This window comes from Cetorhinus maximus, chromosome 31, assembly GCF_964194155.1.
Source record: "Cetorhinus maximus chromosome 31, sCetMax3.hap1.1, whole genome shotgun sequence".
NCBI classification, from domain to species: domain Eukaryota; kingdom Metazoa; phylum Chordata; class Chondrichthyes; order Lamniformes; family Cetorhinidae; genus Cetorhinus; species Cetorhinus maximus.
In genome coordinates, this window is record NC_135909.1 from 14,490,501 (window position 1) to 14,513,505 (window position 23,005).

At 41.9% G+C, this 23,005-nt stretch overlaps 1 protein-coding gene and 1 non-coding gene across 2 annotated transcripts in view; one reads left to right on the forward strand and one right to left on the reverse strand.

The window, feature by feature from the left end:
- Window positions 1-23,005, reverse strand: part of LOC144670292 (histone H2AX-like) — a 297,255-nt gene that overhangs the window by 14,690 nt on the left and 259,560 nt on the right. The gene's annotated exons all lie outside the window — the stretch shown is intronic.
- On the forward strand, window positions 18,963-19,053 carry trnar-ucu (transfer RNA arginine (anticodon UCU)). The gene is given in 2 exon segments: window positions 18,963-18,999; window positions 19,018-19,053. It is a non-coding gene; the product is annotated as a tRNA-Arg (tRNA).

Genomic DNA, 23,005 nt, shown 5'->3' on the forward strand with positions numbered 1-23,005 from the left:
CACCAGGGAATGTAGAGTGAGCTACACATTAAATACCAGTTCCAAAATCTCACGAAGTGTTAGACTAGAATGTACAATTAAAGTATGAATTCCATTTTTTCTCACTGCAGGAATTACATAACGGACCATGCATCAGATTACCATGCATATATTATCACTTCAATTTGCACTTTCATATACATTGCCATTGACTGAAAGATGCAGAATGTAGCCCACTGTCACATACCCTACCAGAGACTGGCAAAGGTATAATACATTCCAGAGTCTCTTATTGTACCTGAGACTGCCAGCCAAAAATAAACACATTCACATTGAACAGTAAAGATTGAAAAATACAGAATGAAGCTCATAATCCCATTTGGTATTGCACAGTGACAGGTAGAAATAAACCCCCCACTCACACCCTTTACAAGGCAATGACACAGAATGAGCAGCACATTCACACACAATACCAGAAACTGACAGATATTGAATGATTCCCACCCTCAGTGTGGGCCAGATGCTGATGAAAACTGAATTAATGCACACTCACATTCAGTTTGAGAGACTGACTAACACAGAAGTATGTCCACACTCACCAAAAACTGACATACACTGCATTAGTCCCACTTTATACAGGGGACCAAACCCTGAAATGAAGAAAAGAAACCCCACAGGACTACACACAGAAAAAGACAATAAGGCATAGACCAAAAGCAGTCATTTAAAAGTGCCACTGACTGACAGGCATAAGACAAATCTCATTCACAGACAGTAATAGATGAAGAAAAAGTAAAATCAACTTCAGTGACACAATTATTTCCAGATATGGACAGCTAAAGACTGAATGCCACACTCACAGATGTTACAGTCAGAATTAATCTCACTCTCATGTAAATTACCCTGGACCTACTCATACAGAAAAAATAATACATCCACATGCAAGACAAGACTTGGACACATACAGATTGAATGCAACAATATTGCACTTTACAGGTAACTGAAAGGAAGCACGGAATAGAACACTTTTTTTGTTTCACAAGTGATATATTGAAGCAAATCGAATCCCACACTCACATTGTATCAGAGAATGACATTCATATAATTCATCCTGCACTCATACACAGTCCCACAACTGACAGATACAGAGAGAAATCAACATTTGGATACAGGTCCAGAGACTGTTACATACAGAATGAAGGGAGCACACATGTAGTCAAACACTGATGACTGCACGACTGACCTCAAACTCACTCTCACTTCCAGATATTTGCAGCTTCCAAATGAGTTCCACATTCACTTGTAATTCTGGGGACTGACAGATGGAATGGATCACAAAATCGCATTCAGTTCCATTGACTGACAGGTACATAATTCATCTCATGCTCACATACAGTACCATAGACAGACAGATACACAATTACAAATTATTTTGCATAAAGACTGACAGATAGAAAGTTAAATTGATTGTCACACTCAGCACCAGAGTCTGTCAGATAAGGAATATGTCCCAAATCCACATCCCAAACCAGAGGCTAACAGATGCAGAATTAAGGCCATAACAACACAGCTCCAATGAAAGTCAGTTACAGAATTAACCTGACAATGGATGAGAAATGGAGAGATGCAGACTGACTCTCACACTGGCTGAGTCCCAAGGGCTGATGATCACAGAAAGAATCCCACAGTCACACACAACAATGACAGACAGTGAATGTGACCACACTCACAGAGCAGAGCAGAGACTGGGCAGTACAGATTGATATCAGCACTTGCATATAGAAGCAGATACTAACAGACACATAATAAATCTCTCACACACATGCAGTTCAGCAAGTGACAGATGCAGAGAGAATCCTACACTCTCACGTGGTACAAGATTAGCAGATAGAGAATGAATTCCACAATCACAAAAAGAAAAATGGAGATTGACAGATACAGAACAAACCTCTCTCATGTACAAGTCACAGAATTAGAAGGTACAGCATGAACCCCAAAGTTGCATTCAGTACCAGAAATTGCCGGAAATAGAATTATTCCCACATGATCTGAAATTGGCAGGCTTTTCAAATACGAAAATATAAGCCGGTCAGAACTTACAGTTTCTTCTACCTGGCTCTCTGATTAGTTGGGAATTGGATCGAGAAGGGTCTGTCCAATCAGAGCTAGAATCTGGCTACAGCCTCTCAAACCATTCATTAGAACATAAGAACGAGAAGCAGGAGTAGGCTATTCAGCCCCTTGAGCCCACCATTCAATACGATCATGGCTGATCTCATTTCAGCCTCAACTCCAATTTCCCACCCTCTCCCCATAACCTTTCAACCCGTTACTATTTAAAAATCTGTTTATCTCATCCTTAAATTTATTCAGCTGTTTCACAACCCTTTGAGAAAAGTAATTCCTCCTCATCCCTGATTTAAATCTATCACCCCTCAGCCTAAAACTATGGCCTCTCATTCTAGAATGCCCCACAAGGGGAAACATGAGCTCCACGTCTACTTTGTCTAATCACTTTAGCATCTTATATACCTCAATTAGGTCTCCTCTCACACTCTAAACTCCAGCGAGTATAGGCCTAAACTGCTCAATCTCTCCCCTTAAGACAAGACCTGCATCTCTGGAATCAATCTAGTGAACCACCTCTGAACTGCTTCCAATGCAAATATATCCTTCCTCAAGTAAGGGGACCAAGACAGTGCACAGTACTCCCAGTGCAGTCTCACCAATGCCTTGTAAAGTTGCCACAACACATCTCTATTCTTATACCCTATTCCTTTAGCAATAAATGTCAAAAATCCATTTGCCTTTCTTATTACCTGCTGTGCCTGTATGCTAGCTTTCAGCGATTCATGCACATGGACACCCAGATCCCTCTGCACTGAAGCATTCTGAAGTTTCTCTCCTTAAATAATATCTATTCCTCTGACCAAAATGGATAACCTCACGCTGATCCACTTTAAACTCCATCTGCCAAATTTTGGCCCATTCACCTAACCTGTCCATATCCATTTGTAAATTTCTTATTTCTTCATTGCAACTCACTTTCCCACCTATTTTGGTGTCATCTGCAAATTTAGCTATAGTACCTTCTATCCCTGAATCCAAGTCATTCATGTAGATTGTAAATAGTTGGGGCCTAAGGACCGAACCCTGTGGCACCCCACTAGTTACAGCTTGCCATCCAGAAAAAGACCGATTTACCCGACTCCTTGCTTTCTGTTGGTTAGCCAATCCTCTATCCAGGCTAATATTACCCCTAACTCTCTGTGATCTTATCTTGTGTATTAATCTTTTGTGCGGCACCTTATCAAAGGCCTTATTGAAGTCCAGATATACTACATCTACAGGATCCCCATTATCCACTTTGCTTGTCACATCTTCAAGTAACTCTAGCAAATTAGTCAAATACGACTTATTCTTCATGAAACCATGCTAACCCTGATGGATTGCATTTTGACTTTCCAAATGCCCCATTACTACTTCCTTAATGATGGATTCCAACAATTTCCCAGTGACAAACATTAAACTAACTGGTCTATAGTTTCCTACTTTCTGTCCCCACCCCTCCACCACCCCCACCAACCTTTTTGAATAAGGGTGTTATATTTGCATTTTTGCAGTCCACTGGAACCTTTCCAGAATCCAGGGAATTTTGGAATATTATAGCCAATGCATCCACTATCTCTACTGCCACTTCCTTTAAGGCCCTGGGTTTTAGGCCATCAGGTCCTGGGGACTTGTCACCCTTTAATCCAATGTTTGCCCAGTACTTTTTCTGTAGTGATGGTGATTGTTCTAAGCCCCTCCTTCTCTATACCCTCTGCTCTACCTGTTACTATTGGGGTGGTACTAGTTTCCTCCCCCATGAAAACTGAGGCAAAACATGGTTTAAGTGTCTCTGCCATTTCTGCGTTTACCACTATTAACTCCCAGCCTCATCCGGCAAGGGACCAGCATTCACTTTAGTTACTCTCTTTTTATATACTTGAAGAGGCTTTTGCTAACAGCTTTTACATTTTGCTCTAGTTTTCTTTCATAATTTACCTTTGCTCATTTTAGTATTTGATTAGTAACCCATTGTTGATCTTTAAAAGCTTCCTATACCACAACATATTGCTCCAAGAAACAATCTCTAATACAGTTTATGAACTCTCCCTCGAGGCTACCCTTACCAATTTGATTAGTCCAGTCTATATGCATATTAAAATCACCAATGATTATTGCCGTGCCTTTCTTACATGCTCCCAGTATTTCCTGGTTTATAGTGCGCACTACTGCTGAACCATTGTTTGGGGACCTAAGGTTACTCCAACCAGGGATTTCTTTTCCTTGCTATTTCTTATTTCTACCCACACTGACTCAACATCTTGCTCTCCAGTGCCTATTTGATTCCTCACTAGAGCAATGATCTCTTCATTTACTAACAAAGCTACATCACCTCCTTTTCCTTCCATGTCTCAGTAATCGCCACCAAGTCAAACCTATTTATCTCTATTTGTGCTTTTAACTCATTAGTTTTATTCTGAATGCTACACACATTCAGATACAAAGCCTTTAAGTTTGCCCTGTTGTCAACTTTCCCTACTCTTTGATGATTCTTTGGTGCAATATGGCGTTCACACACTCTGTCCCTTCCTTTCACTTCTTGGGAACAATCAGCCTCGTCACTAACCTGCACTCTTACCCTCTCCTTAAACTTTGATATTTTATATTTCCATGCAACTGAAGCCTTCCCCCGCCACTATTTAGTTTAAAGCCCCATCTATAACCCTAGTTATACAATTCGCCAGGACACTGGTCCCAGCCTGATTAAAGTGGAGCTGATCCGAATGGAATAGCTCCCTCTTTCCCCAGTACTAGTGACAATGTCCCATGAATTGAACCCATTTCTCCCACACCAAACTTTGAGCCACACATTCACCTCTTTAATCTTATTGACCCGATGCCGATTAGCTCGTGGCTCAGGTAGGAATCCGGAGATTATTACCTTTTTGGTTCTGCTTTTTAATTTAGCCCCTAGCTGCTTGTATTCCCTCAGCAGAACCTCTTTCCTTGTTCCACCTCTATCATTGGTGCCTCCGTGGACCACGACAACTGGATCTTTCCCCACCCACTCCAAGTTCCTCTGCAGCCCAGATGCGACATCCATAACCCTAGCACCAGGTAGGCAACACAGCCTTCGGGGCTCTCGATCCTGGCTACAGAGAACAGTATCTATTCCCCTAACTACACTATCCCCGATTGCAACTACATTTCTCTTTTCTCCCCCCACTTGAATGGCTCCCTGTGCCATGGTGCTATGGTCAGTTTGCTCATCCTCCCTACAGTCCCCGCTCTTGTCCACACAGGGAGCAAGAATCTTGAACCTGTTGGTTAAGGACAAGGACTGAGGCTCCTACAGTGCTACTTCCTGGATTCCTCTACCTTCCTCACTCATAGTCACACCCTCCTGTCCCTGACCCCTGGCCGAATTTAAGGACACTCTTCCCAGCTGCTTCATGGCGACGGTAATTGCAGAGGGCACTCTTCCCAGACTTCCCAGACCATTCATAATGATTATTGATAGAGAGATTAAACTCATGGAATCAGTATCTTATACCTCACCTGTACATGAATTCTAAAATATGCTTTTTTCCAGCAGGCAAATAACTGAAGGAACCAGAATAAATGTGATGTTTCCTCCAGCCAAATTGGAATGAAGATTCCCGCCAGCTCCTTCTCACACACAGTATGTACATTCTCACTGACAGAGCACAGAGACACAGACAGGTCATCAGTTTTACAGTCTCAGGCAGCATAAATACATCCTGAGTAATTTTCCATCCACGAATCAAACAGAGCAGGAGAGATAGACGTAGTATCCATGTCACCCGCAGACGGGACTGTCCATAAATCCCAGTCCAAATTGTCACCCGCTATCAAATTCTCACTGGGTCAATCCCACAATAGTGCTGCCTTCGCTACAAGTTAAATATCAGATGAAACTGACATGTTTCCAGTTACAAGCTTACAGGCTAAACCTTAATGATGCACGCTGAGATTCATGTTAATTACCAGCCCAGTATTCGCACATGTCATGAGTTTATAAATTGCACTATTAATTCCCATAATGTGTCCTGATATATATCTGAGATACAAGTTCAAATCTCAAGTACATTATCAGTTGGAGATATTCTGAAAGCTAGTATAACCTGAGACAGAAATTCAGTTTCTAATTTAAAACTCACCCTGATTATGAAACTAAAAGATACAATATCAATTTGATGAATATAAACTGAGCTATAGATTACATACTAATCCTCCATCCTCACACAGTGTCAAATGGAAATACTGTAACAGTTCCAGACTGAGCTCCATTTTACATCCATGTCAAAGTTCTTACTCAGAATCAGACTGAATGTCACAGATCAAATCAATTAGTACAACTTGAGTTACACTTGCACACCCATCCAGTATCAGATTAAAGGATTCATTATCTTTCCCAATTGTGTTCAAAGTGACAGATTTAATATTGGGCCAAAACTCCCACATATGGTTTGCTTAAGCCGACCACATTAGTGGCCTGTGGCTGTGCTGGAAATTTATATACAATTAACCCAATCTTACAAACAGTCCCCAACACTGAAGGTTACATGAAAAATTCCATTCCCACCCAGAGTACCAGAGACTGACAGATAGAGAATAATTCTCAAACACATGTTCAGTGCCAGATGCTGAGAGACACAAGCTGTTCACTGCACTCACTCACAATATTTGAGTGTGTGTGATACCAAATTTTTCTGACACACCAAGACTGGTGTGAGACTGTAGAAAGGGTCCAAGAGTCACATAGAGTAACAAGTGCTGACAGAAATAAATGGAAGTCCACACGCACTCACACACCCACACACATGCATAGACACACAATAAATCCACTTCCACATACAATACCAGTGAATTAAATGTACCAAATGAATCACACAATTTCATACAGTAGCAGACACTGACAGATACAGAATTAATCCCACTGACAGATACAGAATGAATCTCATGCTCACAAACAGCACGAGGGAATGAAAGATACATATGGTTCCCAACCTACATAACAATACCACAGACATAGAATGCCATTGACAGATCCAGAATTAAACTCACACTCTCACATTCGGAGAGCCTGACAGATATATATGATTGTCATTCTCAAAAACAACACCAGAGACATTCAGGTACAAAATCATCCCCAGTTCCTATAGAGTGCCAGACAATGAAATTTGGAATATGAATCCTACACTCAGCTACTCCCCTAGTGACAGATCAGAATGCCTGCCAAACTCATACACAGTTCCAGGGAATAACAAATGTAGTCAGAAACTTCACTCCAAGGAATGCCAGAGACAATCAGATTCCGAATGGTTTCCACATTCACATACAGTAGCAGTGACTGGCAAAGAGTGAAACACATGCACACTCACAAACCACCATCACCATTAAGAAATTCAGAGTGAGTATCGAGCTCACTTGCAATACCAGAAAGTGAGTGATAGAACACATCCATTGCACACGCACCATTCCACTGCCAGGCTCAAAACGTGACCCAACACTCATGCAGCACCTGGAAATGCAAGATACAGACTGACTGTGACTCAGATATACTGTACCAGATATCAACAGAAGCCGAATAAATTCAACATTCACCTACAGTTCCACAGAGAATTTATCCACACTCACATATGGTAAACAAGACTGACAGGTTCAGAGTGTTTTTCACAAAGCACCAGTGAGTGACAGATACAGAATAAATCCCTTCCCCTCCCAATATAATGTGAACAATTCTTGCCTGTTGTGTCCATCTCTGATCTGTAAACTTCGACCTAGCAGAGTGTGCTGACATCTACTGGCCAGAACCGAGAACTGCAACAGAGCGGAGGGAATTCACATGAACTGTTGGTGTTGCAGAAACAGCCAATATGTTGAATAAGTGATGGGATGTGATAGGGTCGACACAGAGATATGAATATTAAATCCAATAAAAAATTCAATATAACTTATGGAATCTGTAGAATTTGGAAGTTTTTGTCATCTTGAGCAGTTGAGTCGATTAGCGCAACTGTATTTAAGAGAAAGCTAGGGAAGTATAGGAGGGAGAATGGATTTCATAGATCAGCAGATAATGGTACATGAAGTATTCTGGGTGGAACATCTTGTGGAATAACGTACCAATTCGACCAGATGGCCCAATGCAGTATATTCTGGGTAGAATGAACACCGACTTCCAAAGTGTTTCAGAGTTTGAGAGATACATAACGAACCTCACACTCACACAGTGTACCACAGACAGCAATACAGAGTGAATCATGAATTCACACACATCCCTAGAGACTGACAGATACATGATGAATCAGACACTCAAATCCTTTACCAGAGAGATAGTGAGACAGAATGAATCCTACACTTAAATACATACACGCTTTGAATACTTACAGCACAGCAAGAGGCCATTCGCCCTTCTTGTCTGTTGACATTCTCCACCAGAGCCACTCAGCTACTTCTGATCCCCAGCCCTCTCACCACAGCCTGGCAAACCTTTTCCCTTCAGGTGCTTATCCAATTCCCTTTTGACAACCCCACTTTCTCCGGTCTCTAGCACATTCTCTGGCAGTGAATTGCAGATCCTAATGGCTTCCTGCATAAAAAGATTTTTCCCGATGTCTCCATTTGTACTTTTGCCAACCACCATAAATCGATGCATACTGCCCACAGGACCATTTTGTCGTTATCTACTCTGTCTAGAACACTCATTATTTTGAACGTTTCTACCAAATGTCCTCACAGCTTTCTCTTTTTGAAGCAAAGTAACCACATCTTCTCCAGTCTATCCATGTAACTAAAGCCCCTCACCCTTACAACCATTCTTGTCAAGCTTTTCTGCACTCATTCTAAAACCTTCACGTATTTCCAAAGGTTTGGTGCCCAAAATTAGACTAATACTAGTGTCTGTGTGACATCTTTCTGTATTTGTGCAAGGGAGCCTGTATCTGTCTGATCTCACTTGGTGTGGGAGGAGTTGTAAGGATCAGGGTAGGAACTGTCTGCACAGGCAGTCCTTTTCCATAGGCACACATATATGTGAGAGACCGACATGTACACCTCATATCCGACACAGACACAGTGCAAGAGCCAGGCAGATATAAAATTTATCCCACAGTAACATCCAGTAAAAAAATGGAAATATAAAAGCAAAATATTCTGTATGCTGGGAATCTGAAATAAACACAGGAAATGCTGGAAATGCACAGCAGATCTGGAAGTACTTGTGGCTTCAGGTCATGACATTTAATTGGAACTGGAAACGGTTAGAAATGTGACAGATTTATGTAGAAATTGTCACTTAGGAATACAGAACGTGAGTGTTCCTGAAAAAAGGGACATGATGTCGAAAACTTTTGTCTTTCCCTCTTCAGTGTTAATGGGATCCAAACCAGTTGTTGAAGCTGAGCCAAGACACAGAGTTTGTATTTGTCAAGAGATTTTATTTACTTGTTTAGTCAACTCTGATTGCTCCAGGCATTTCCCTGATTTGGGGGAAAAAGGAAACACACAATAGAAAAAAAAACTGGGCTGCTGCCTACCGACAGTGTTCAAGTGACACAGAGACAGAAAGAAAGGGACAAGTTTAACGTGCATCAAAGAGTTAAGCAGGGATGTTTTAGGCTCTTGAGAAGAGAAAAGTATTAGGTTACTGGGACAATAGTTAACTGCAGAATCAGTTCTATGACTCATTGTCATGATCAGTTCGGTGGTGTTGCTACTGAAACAGTGAGTATAAAGTGCAATTATTTTGGGTGAGATAAGTCTTGGTTGAGAAGGATCAAGTGAATGCTCAAGAATTCACCAGAAGAAAACAGTTTGCACGTGTGCCAGCCCCAAGAAAGAAGCCTTTGTGACAAGCCCGTGGCAACTCTTCACTGGTTTATCCATCTGTAAAGATATTGATGGGCAAAGGAATGTTGGGAAATTGAATCACCTTTTGTTTGTACTGAGATCTTTCTGACTGTTTTGTCCAGTTAATGTAGTTTGTTTTTCTTGTTTTAATAAATATTTTATTCTTTGTGTTCAAAGTTCTTAAGGAGAAACATGTGAATTTCTTCCGCAACTTTTCTCACATCCTACACATGTTGGGTTCTATCAAGCCAGGTTTCACTCTGGGAACTGACTTATCCAGTTTTTCCACCAGCCGGGATCGTAACAGTCGTTACTGTAATTCTTAGCACAATCGGGATTGGTCAGTAAGTATTGTCCTTCTGTGAAATCACATCCAATGTTGGACACTATGTTCTGAGATTTTTAAGCAGGATCTTGGTGAGTATGCTCAATAATTTGCCTGTTATGAAGAGCTAAAGGGCTAAGCTGTTTGGTACGATCCAACAGTCATTGGGGCATATGGCCACAGACCTCACATCACACTGGCCCTGAAATTCATATACAACATTAATTATTTGTCTTGTCGGAGGACATAGTTTTAGTCTTGGCAGCAGCATCCTGTTAGTGGAGAATGCCACTCATGTTGCTACGGCATAGCAGCATTGTGAAATGGTTCACGATTTTGAGATACCTTAACCATTCCAGGATTATCTGAGGTAGACTGGACACTTTTCAGAAAATAAAGTGGCGGGCTTAGGCCCATTGTTGAGTTTGTGTGATATACAGTGAGCAATTATATGATTGAGGGGGCCATTATTCCGCAGGATAGCTTTGAAGTGCCTGATTTTGGCATCATGTTGCATGATTAGCAAATGGCCTGGTCCCTACCTATTAGTTTGCCGACAAGACTTATCTTATACCACATGGAACTGTAGGAATCCCAACAGTGGTGGTGGGCTAGCAGTAGACAGTGGTAGAGAACACATTGGCAGATTTCTCAAGTAGTACATTGAGGAAAGGGGGCCCGTTTGACTGGTCAATTTCAATGAGAATAGAGCAGGTTAGAGCCCATTAAGGTGTCACAGGATTTTTTTTTACATGTAGCTGAAGATGCAGATATAGAAAATATGTAACTAATGTATCAGAGACATGAAAGGAATAGGAAGTTAGGGGTCATTTCATTGAAGACACGTTTCTCGTGGAAATGGGCAAAGATGTTGACAAGAGCTGGGCCTAGACGGTATCCCATGGCAACATCATCTCTTTGGGCGTACATGGTGCCATTAAAACTGAAATCAACTGCATGAGTTGCTGAGTTCATATGTTCAATGAATACAGATTCAGATAATGGCAGTGAGACCAGATCATCATGAAATAATGACGTGGTTCAAATGTGAATGGCTTCCTTGAGTGGCACCTTTAATCAAGAGGCTAGCAATGTCAAACAAGCAACAAGCACATGCACACGCCATTGCTATCGATATGCAAGTCCTGTATGGGCTTCACAAAGGAGAAGAATCGCTTCACCATGTATGGGGAAAACTCGCCCAGAACTGTTTGCAGCAACTCATTTAACATTTGGCCAATTCATGTTGTGAAGAATCAGTCAGAGATGAGATAGGATGTAAAGGGATATTACTTTTCTGAGTCTTTGGTAGCCCATGTATACGTGGACACAGTGAACCATGAGGGCAAATTCTACCCTGTACTCCACCAGGCAGTTCATTACTCCACACTCTCATTCTGCAATTGGACAACACTTAATAAACAATCCCAATTGTGCGAAGGATTACAATTGCAGTGTGAACTAGGGCACAAAGTTTATAAAATAATGGGTCCCCTATTTACGATGGAGATGAGGAATAATTTATTTTCAGAGGATGGTGAGTATTTGAATTATCTTCCCAAGGGAGCAGTGGAGGCTGCATCATTAAATATATTCAAGGCTGAGTTAGATTCTATGAGGGAGTCAAGGGTTGTGGGAGACATGCAGGAAAGTGGAGTTGAGGCCACAATCAGATCAGCCAAAATCGTGTTTGATGTCAGAATAGGGTCGAAGGGCTGAATGGCCTACTGCTGCTCCAATCTCTAACGTTCTTTGTACTGTAACCTCTGTCCCTATTTTGATTATTTTTCACATTTGGTTTAAAATCACTTTTCTGTCATTTTGTTTTGCTTTCGAATGGCAGCTGCTTCTCATTTTTCCATTCACACCTCTTTTCGACACATCTCTGCTTTTGTTACGTGTTCCTTTACCTCTCCCTTTTGTCTTGCAGAACCAATTCTTTCGTCATTTAATATCTCCTGCCATGTAGAGCTTCAGCCATCTCCTCTGCCTCCACAGCCTCACTTTCATTGACTGCCCATTTCTTGGTAATAGTCTTCAGTGTCACCTGCTAATCTTTTTTCATACACTCCCTCTGCTGTTCAAGTTTCCTTTTTGAGCTCTCCGCTGTATTTTCTCGATTCTGCTTGGTTCTCTAATTTATTATGAATATGACATTTATCATTAGCCTGTTTTCGGATTTCCCACAAAGCACAGGATGTGTAGGCAACAGCTCTCAGCTTTCCCAAAATTACACTGAAATGAGCTGCCTGTTTAATTAAAGTTTTCGTTATTTAGAATGTTCTGCTCCTTCCGGCTTGCATCTTTGCTGTTGTCTCTCGGTTTAATTTACACAGCAGCTCATTCCCCCTCTGCACCTAATTCCCACTTTCAACAAATCCACATTATAAACTCTTCACTCTGCAATTTACTTTTTCTGTGTTTGAGCTCGCAGGTCATTCGAGTTCTTGGATGTAATTTAATTATCCCACTTAATTTACCTGAAAGTAATGTTTGTGTTTGAATTATCAACTCATTTGTACTGTAATTATAATTTATATGGATTCTATCTTTCAACAAACTGGAAGTTTTCAATTAAAAATCTAGAGATAATTGAGGTGATCTGAAGAGATCTGTCTATTCCACTCAGTTCAATAAACCCTGTCAGAATACTTTATCCAGGCAACATCTCTACTTGGTCAACTGATGCTGCACTGAAATCTCAGCTTTTACACATTAATCTTAACAGGAATTGATCCAGTTTTTGATGTCAACTTGTTTGCTGGTGTCGATTTCCTCGGATTCTTCACTTGATTTCTCTCCTGTCCAATGAAGCTCTCTGAGCGGAGTTCTCAAAAATAACTTCACTTTTCCTCACAGGATTTCAGTCTAAATGGTTTTTTGAACTGTTTTATTAAAGGATTTAGTTTTGTGCATGTCTCCCTAGCTCTCCTCATGGTCATGCAGAAGGTGTTACTGCGGTGTTTTCAAGCAGATGACAGATTTATTTGACACGTTATTGTGATAATATTTTGGGTTTCAATCAAGTCACAAACCTGGTGGTGATGCATTATGGCCTCATATGTCACGTGACCTGCCAGGAGATAACCTCATAATTGCCCCAGTCCTGTAGCTGTGGATTGGGCGATTTGTTAAAAACTTTCAGTGGGGCTGATTTGGTCGCATTTGCCTTTGAAAGATAAGTGTATGCCCCCAAAACCCGTGCCAGAATTTGTGTGTAACAAGGAAGTTTGACACTCCAGTACTGTATTGAGGGAGGGCTGCACTATTGTAGGTGCTGTCCTCAAATAATGATGATAAACCAAGGTCCTGCCCGCCCTCATGTTTTATCCTAAGTGACCCCATTGCACTGTGCCGAAGACACATGAGCAGTGGAGTTATGCCCCCGAGCACTCAATCATCAGCCCAAAGCATGTTCACATTGTTGTTTGTGGGTGTTTCCTGTGCAGAAATTAACTGCCCCTTTCTGACAGAAAGTGCTTGTTCCTTTTCCCTGAATCAGTTTCATTTTCCAGAAAACATGAAATCTGACTTAAAACTCAACTCAGGTGGGATTCAAAATGACAAGAAATCCATCAGCAATAAAGGGTACAGGTGTTAATTGACCGGAGTGTGTGAGGGACTGTTATGACTTGGCAGATGATGTGTACCAGGTGGACCAAATCCATGAGGGATGCTTGGTCGTGTTATCTCAAGGGTTTTGAAATTTGTATTCATTACGAGATGCATGCACTGAATTCAGGAGCAATAGGTCTGACAGGACATTTAGAAATTTTAAAAATTAAATTAATATGTTTATTAAAAGTAAAAGATGTCAAGCACATACATAAGACTACAAATAGTACCATAATAACTCCTCAAGTTACTCATTAACCTGACCCCCCAGTTACACTCCTTTGAAGGTCTGAAATAGATTTTAGAATTAAAGCAGACTCAGCAAGTTAACACAATACCCTGGACAGTGGAATGCCTTTTGGCTTTTCTCCAACTCCCATTTAGTTCGACAGCAGACTTACGCAAAAATGCCGGAGGCTTCATTGAGGCCATTTCACACACTCCTGTTAGGTTTTAAATGGCCTTTTCCAACATAACCTTTCATTCTCCTTTATGTATGTTTCTCTCTTTTTAATATGTAAATTCTAAAGTCCCATATGTCGTTGAAATTGTATCATCTTCACAATATAGAAAAAACTCCCATGTCGCCACTATTTCCAGTAACCTTTGGGAAAAATAAACATATTCCTTAGCCTTGCTTATCTGGCTAGTTGTAAACTGACTGAGATCCCTTTGAAATGCAAATATCCCTTCCTTTATCCAAAAATGCAAATTCCCTTCACACCTTACATGCTAACCCAGCTTCCATGTTTACTCATTCGCATGTCAAGCACCTAACTTCTTTGGATGAGTTTAAACTATCAGTCTACTTGACTCCAAATGTAACTACATTACACACAAACAGACTCAACTATACTTACCCCATAAAATTACTTCACAATAAGCCAGAAAAATATTATGAAAACTATAATACTTTCATGACAAGAAGTAATTATTTCTTTGTAAAGTATTGATTTCTGTAAGTAAATATCCTCGGTGTACCACTTCTGTGTAATCCTGACCAATAACTGGTGGCAGGTTTTTGAAGTGATGAAAAATTGCCTAGCGCTATTGAAGAAGCGCAGTGAATTCTCCTGCTGCCCTGACCAACATCCCTGACTCAGTAACACCACCAGAAACAGCTGCACACAAAGAACTTACTGAAGGGCCAAAGTTTAATATAGAAAACCAAACCCCTCCCGAGCTTCAAAAAGGAACATATTGATCTTCAGAAAACCTTCTTCATCAACTCCAATATCAGATCATTGAGAAACAGGTATCTCCTCCCGCTTGGCTTCAAAATGTGCGGAAATTGGGACTTTCTTGTTTCACAGCTCATGAAAGTATCTGGGAGCAGTTTGAACAGCATTTCCTGTATTTCAATGAGGAATTGTCACCTGATTTTTTTTTTTAAATCACAGAAAATGCTTGTAACACGGAGCAGGTTTGTTCATCACAGGATTAATAAACCCAGTACTTCGTATTCTAATAGCCTTAGGCATAATTTTTACCTTCCTGTCCACTAGCTTTTAATGATGTCTGTACATCTCTGTCGGCTCCTCCACAGTTTCAAGCATCTCACCACAAAAATAAACAACCTTTTCTATCTTTCATAGGTTTAATTAGATGGCCCTTCATTTTATACGTCATTTACTAAAACTTGCTCACTCACTGAACTTATCAAGAAAATGTCAAACTAAATGTTTTCCGCAAGGACAATGTTATTTTTTTCCTGCTCCATCACCATTAACTTTTCCGGTTGCTCTTTCAGCCACTGTAAATCCGGAGAGTGAAAGGGAAGGAAAAGTCCTGCTCCCTTTCCTGAATCCTATTTCTTCATCAATCCAATAAAATCTGGGGAAAGGACTGTAATAGCTCAGTATCAATTTTGATTACGTCCGAAAATTTCCAATTAAAAAAAAATTCATTCCAGGGATGTGAGCTTCGCTGGTTTGGACAGCATTTATTGCCCATCCCTAACTGTCCTTCAGAATGTGGTGGTGACCTGGCTTCTTGAACCGCTGCAGTCCTTGTGGTGTAGGTACGCCCACAGTACTAGCAGGAAGGGGGTCCCAGGGTTTTTACCATCGACAATGAAGGAACGGCGGTATAATTCCAAGTCAAGGTGGTGTGTGGCTTTGAGGTGAATTTCCAGGTGACGGTGTTCCCATCTATCTGCTGACCTTGCCCTTCTACATGGTAGTGGTTGAGGGTTTGGAAGGTGCTGCCGAAGGAGCCTTGGTGAGTTTCTGCAGTGCACCTTGTAGATGGTACACGCTGCTGCTACTGTGCGTTGGCGGCGGAGGGAGTGAATGTTTGTGGAATTGGTCTCTATCATGCGAGCTGCTTTGTCTTGGACAGTGTCCAGCTTCTTGAGTGTTGTGGGAGCTGCACTTATCCAGGCAAGTGGTAAGTGTTCCATCACATTCCCGATTTGTGCCTTGTAAATGGTGGACAGGGTTTGGGGAGTCAGGAGGTGAGTTACTCGCCTCACGATTCCTAGCCTCTGACCTTGTATTATAGCCATTATGGCTATTCCAGTTCAGTTTCTGGTCAATGGTAACCACCAGGATGTTGATAGTGGGGGATTCAGTTATGGTAATGCATTGAACATCAAGACAATGTTTGGATTTCCACTTTTTGGAGATGATTATTGCCGGACACTTGTGTGGCGTGAATGTTACTTGCCACTTGTCATCTCCAGTGAGACATTGACAAGCATCCGATTCCAGGCCTTTTTTATGCAAAACCTACCCAAACAGGAAGAAGCAATTAACTAAAAATAACCAATAACTTGATTCGAACCGACGTGTGAAAAGCACAATGGTTTCACAATCCCTCATCTTAACATCCCCTCAGAGCCGATCCTAGCTTTAAGTCATGGTCTCGTATCCTTTTTTCCAGCCGTGAAGAGTTGGCAAGAAGGTTCTGAAATTGCAGCCAGGTGTGCAATGTTGGAAATGCGGTTACTGTAAACAAAACTAAAAATCTATCACGTCGAGTCAGGAACTGTTTGGAATGGAGCAGTGACATTTGGTGATGAATTATTTTTTTTTATCTATTCATTTGTTTTCAAACGTTCCATCAATGGGAAAAAATATTGTTCAATGAGTATAAGAAACAAAGACCAGGGCTGATCCTAAATACTTGGACTGATCTTTAATACCTGTACTAAAACTCCCCTTAGCATTCCCTATGATAAGAGCATCTCCAGTTTTTATTTTTCAGTCCACCCACATACCGAATCCTTCACCACTAATCCCATTCCAGTAAATATCCACTGCACGGTCTCCAGAGTCTTTGTGTTCTTCCTAAAGGTTTTCCCGAGCCCTCACCAAGATCTTATATTCCACATTACAACGTGATACCCCTCCAATTCTTTGAATCCCATCTATCTGCGTTATTTTTATAAACTAAGCCAATGATTCCTTATAGATGAAGACAGGCTTCCTTCCACATTACTCTCCATAAGGATGTGGAAAAATGGCCTTATAATCTCCAAAGAATAAGCCCTAATGAAATTCTCCAATCAGCCCATGAACAGCCCGCCCTCTTCATTCCACTTATTGTTATTTTTATTTGCACAATCATACTTCCTCAGCACAAATGCTTTGCTCCTCTCCTTTAAACCCTCTTCAATAAAAGTGCTCACTTCCTCCATCGACAATTTGCAAATTACTTATTTTACATGTAACCCATGTTAAAGAAGAGGTACTAGAAGGTCTGGCTGTGCTTAATGTTGATAAGTCAGTGGGAGCAAATGGAATGCATCTGATAATGTTGAGGGTTGTATTAGTGGAAATTGTGAAAGTACTGGACTAAACCTTCTGAATTTGATTTTGTTTTTACAGTTACAAACCACTTTGTTACTCCAGGATGCAGAAGTGAATAAAAGTGAACAGATTCTGACATCCCTCAACTCCATTTAATTTTAAATGGAGCAACTTGTCCTCAGTGTAAGCGTGTTGCTCTAAGAATGAGAACACCACGTCCTGGGAACACAGCAGCAATCCCGCCAAGGTCTGATCTGCAACCTTGAACCTCAGTGAAATGTTGTCACCCTCCCTCCGAATCTGATCGACACCTCAAGCCCAACATTCAGCGTGGGTGGGCAAACAAAACAACCTCCTGCCCCGCCGTCCTCTCGCACAGACTGAACACCTGAGGTGAGGTGAGAGTGACTGCCCTCGACATCAAGGCAGCATTTGACTGTGTGGCATTATGGGGCCCCAGCAAAACTGGAGACAAAGTGAATCGTGGGGCGGGGTGGGGGAGGCGCGGAGCTGGTGGTGGGCCGGGGGGAGGCGGGGCTGGCGGTGGGCCGGGGGGCGGGGAGCTCTCTGATGGTTGGAGTCATACCCAGCACAAAGAAAGATGATTGTGGTTGTGGAGATCAATCATCCCAGTTCCAGGACATCACTGCGGGAGTTCCTCGGTGTGGTGTCCTTGGCCCAACCATCTTCAGCTGCTTCATCAATGACCTTCCTTCCAGCAGAATTGGGAATGTTCGTTGATGATTGCTCAATGTTCAGCACCATTTTCAACACCTCCGAAACTGAAGTAGCCCATGTACAAATCATCACCCACCCTCTATCCAGAAGACTCAGGACTGCAAAGAACTCTAAGAAATCTCCTCTCAGATTCCTCGTCTCCAAGGTAAATATCCCCTACCGCTACAATGTACCGAGGTAATTTAAGCTCCTCGCCATAAAGCCGAGGATATTGTATGCTTCATGAACAATTCTTTCAACCTGCACTGCCACCTTCAATGATTTAAGCAGATGTACATCATTTCCCGCTGTTCCGGCACCGTCTTTGGAATTGTAAACTTTATTTTGTCCTTTTTCCCTGTGTTCTTCCGACCAAAATTAATCACTTCACCCTTCTCTGCAAAAAAATTCAGCCACCACTTGTCGGCCCTGTTTTCCAACCGATGTCTCTTTGAAGGAAATTGTTATTTCTTTCGAACTTCTATAGCTCTGTTCACAGCCACAGGACGTCCAAAACACTTTACAGGCCATGAGTGCCTTTGAAATGTCGTCATTGTTCAAATGTGGGAAATTGCTGACCGTTTGAAGCTTTTGTTCTGCAGTGTCAGAAATTCCCTTGTGTCAATGGCAAATGCGACCTTGATGGGTCTGGCTCTGTGGCGCAACGGATAGCGCGTTGGACTTCTAGCTACTCTCATTTAAGAGATTCAAAGGTTGTGGGTTCGAATCCCACCAGAGTCGATTTTTAGATAAAGGTTTGAAGCAAATCAGCAACTGGATCATCCATGTTCTCAGTTGCCGTCACCAACCTCCTTCTGGACAGGTAAATCCAGTCACTCCCCGCTTTCCAATCTGAACCACTTTGCAGAAGAAAATTCGCCACCTAACAGTGAAATGGGTGGTAAAAGGAGTAAAACCGCTTCATCGTTACAAGGATACAGAATTGGCTGAGTGGCAGGAAACAGAGGTTGGCGGTAAATGAATGTTTTTCGGCCTGGCGGAAGGATTGGGACCTTTGCTGTTTCTGATAAATATCAATGACCGTGACCTTTGTGCCCAGGACAAAATTTCAGCGTTTGCGGAAGATACAAAGCTTGGAAGCATTGTGGAGAGTGTGGAGGATAGTGTAGGACTTCAAATGGACTTGGAGCTGTTGGTGGAAATGGGGAGACAGGTGGCAGATGACGTTCAATGGAGAGAGGTTTGGTTGGTAGAACATGGAGACACAATATAAAATGAAGGATACAACTCTAAGGGAGGTGGAGAAACAATGGGACTTGGATGTTTCTGTACATAAATTATTGAAGGTGGCAGGACAGGTTGAGAGAGTTTTTCATCAACCATACTGTATCCTGCGCTTTACTGATAAAGAGATAGAGTGCAAGAGTAAGAGGCTATGTTGAATTTGTATAATTCATGAGTTCGGCCTCAACAAGAGTATTGTGTCAGGTTCTGGGTGCCACTCTTTAGGGAGGATGTGGAGGTGCTGGAGAGATTGCAGGAAACATTCACGTGAATGGTTCCAGGGACGAGGAGCTTCAGTTATGAGGATATGTTGGAGAAGATAGGGTTGTTTCCCTCACAGAAAATCAGGTTAAGAGGAGATTTGATAGAGGTGTTCAACATCATTAGAAGTCTGGACAGAGTAGATAGGGAGAAATTCTTTTCACTTGTGATAGGATCGAAAATTATATTTGATTAGTAAAAAAAAGCGAACTGTTTTCAGAAGTTATTTTTAATTATTATTTTGAAGTGAGTGATTAGGGCCTGGAATGCACTGTCTAAGAGTGTGATGGAGGCAGGATCAACTGAATCATTCAAAAGGGAATTATAATGTTATCTGAAAATGAAGAATGTGTAGGGTTATGGGGAAAAGGTGGGGGAATGGTTCAAGAGTTGTTCATTCGGAGAGCCTGTGAAGAAATTATGGGCCAAATGTCCTCTTTCTGTGCCGTAACAATGCAGTTTTTCGGTGACATATAGCCAACGAGCATCAGTGACATGCAACATAACATTACTTCCCATAACTGCTCCGTCATCTTTCCAAACTGTTTCTGACAGACAGCTCGGAACAAGAATGTTGTGAGTCTACACCCCTGAACATCAAGGCCAACACGATTATCACAGCTGGATTGAACAGTTCCTGTTGCAGCTTCAGATCAGACATTAGATTATCACAGGCGCTCTGTCAGACTGCATGTTCCTTCAGTCAGGTTTCCAATTGGACACTTGGAATGAGCGGCTATGTGAATATTAATGGTCCAGGGGTAGATTTCACTTTTGCCAGACTGGATTCTCAGTTCCATTCCCAGACATTTCCCTTTCTCTTTCTGAATCCAAACTTGGTCCCTTATTCATTTCCACTTTTCATTGTTTCATCGGCGGCCACGTTTCTATCTGTCTAAGTCTTTCGCTCTGCAATTCCTTCTAGAAACACCCCCAATTGCCAACCCCCACCCCACCCAGCTTAAGACCCTCTTAAATTACATCCCTTTGACCAAGGTTTTGTTCAGCTGCCCAAATTTATGACTCAGTGTCGAATGTTGCTTGACTGAGCTCCTTTGAAGCGCTTTAGGAAGTTTTATTCAATTGCGGTGCTGTTTTTGAAATTGTTCAAATTTGGATAAATTAAGTTTCGGAATCAATTTTGTCAAAATTTTCCTCGAATTTTCTCCAATTGTTTCACGTTGCGAAACTTCTGCCATGAGGTTGTCACATGATGACCAGTTTGATAGAGTAAGTCAGGAGAAACTGTTCCCACTAACGGAAGGGCCGCTAACCAGAGGGCACAGTTTGACGCTGATTGGCAAATGAGACAGGAGAGAGATGAGGAGAATGTATTTTAAACTGAGCGTTGTTGTGAAATGGAAGCTTTCTGGACGGGTGGTGGAAGCAGATTCAATAATAACTTTCAAAAGACATTTGGAGAAATACCTGAAAGGAAATACAATACAGGAATATGGGGAGGGAGCATGGATGTGGGAGTAATCATATCGCACAACCAAACACCCAGCACAGGCGGAATGACCTCTGTCTGTCTTGTATCCTTCTATGATTCATGGATAGAAATCAGTCCTACATCCTGTGGGGCATGAAGGGTGTGAGAAGCTGGCATGAGAATTGATCCCGTGGGCGCGGAATGGAAACGGTAAAATATTGTCTGCTTTCAAGAAATCGAAACTGATTTGCAGGTATGACTATGTCTGTTTAAATGTGGTTTGTTACCAGTTCCAGATTATTAAATTTAAAGGGTTGTGTTATCAGGCAAGGAGCTTACTATGATATAAAAACAGGAAATGCTGGAAACACTCAGCAACAACTGTAATTGGAAAACGGATTAATGTTTCAAGTTAACGATACTCCAGCAGAACTGAGGAAAGAGAGAAATGTAATAGGTTTTGAACAAGTGAAAGAGTCGGGGGCTGGGAAGAGGTTGAAGAAAAGCACAGGTCTGTGATGGTGTAGGTGCCCGGAGAGATGAAATTACAAAAAAAAAGTATCACGGGGCAAAAGCCAAAGGGAACAGACAAAGAAACAAACGATTGGCCCAGATGAGGTGTGAATGGCTGGATAGCAGCCGTTCAATTGCAATGAGAAAGAATAGAGAATGACGGAAAAGACGAAATAGCAAAAAACACATGAAACAAGTTGGAAATAGAGTTTATAATCTAAAAATATTGAACTCAGTGTGAGTCCTGGAATCTGTAGGGTGCCGAATTGAAAGGTGACTGTGTTCTTCCTCGGGCTTAAATTAATCTTCATTGGAACGGTGCAGCAGACCAAAGACAGAAAGGTCAGAGTGGGAGCAAGGTGGCGAATTGAAATTACAAGTGGCAGGAAAGTCGGAGTCAGGCTTGCGGACTGAAAGGAGGTGTTGTCAAAGCGGTCACTCAGTCTGTGGGGCCTCATCAAGTCGCGGAGGCCATATTGTTAACACTAAATACATTATGTTAAGTTGAAAGCAGGACAAGTGTATCACTGTTACACTTGGAAAGAGTGTTTGGGGCCTTGAATGTTGAGAATGGAAGAGGTAAAAGAAGAGATTCAATTTATGCAGTTGGATGGGATTGTGCCCTAGAAAAGGGAAGATGTACTGGGGGAGCACCAGCTGTCGCCGAGTGAATGGCCCCTTTGGAATGGTGATTGTGGAGGAGAAGGGAGGGTGTTTTTGGTGGTCATATCATGTTGGCTGTGGTGGAAATGTCGGAGGATAATGTGTTGAATATGGAAACTGGCGGGCTGGATGGTGAAAACCAGCGCCACTGAATCAACTCCGCTCAGTTTACACAGGATGCAATAATCCGCATTTCCCGGTCAGCAGCAATTACCACCTCACACAAAGATTTTGCCTCCCCGATGTTCCTGCACATTTCTCCAGGGATCTTGCCGTCCTGATGTCAGAGAAATGAACAGCCCCGCCCCTATCTAACTCCTCCATCTAAACCCAGCGGCAGAGTCATGGGACGAAAGGACGTGGCCCCTTTTTACAGCATTAGCTGCCTTATTCTGGTAGTTTAAATATCGAGTCATTGACTGTGGATGAGCGAATACATGACTGACTGGGTGAGTTGGTGAGGCAGTTTCTGGTGGACTGTGTACAGTTTTAGTCTCCTTAGTTTAGAAAGGATATCATTGCATTACAGCGGGTCAGAGGAGATTCAGTCGACTGATTCCTGAAATGGGAGGGTTTTCT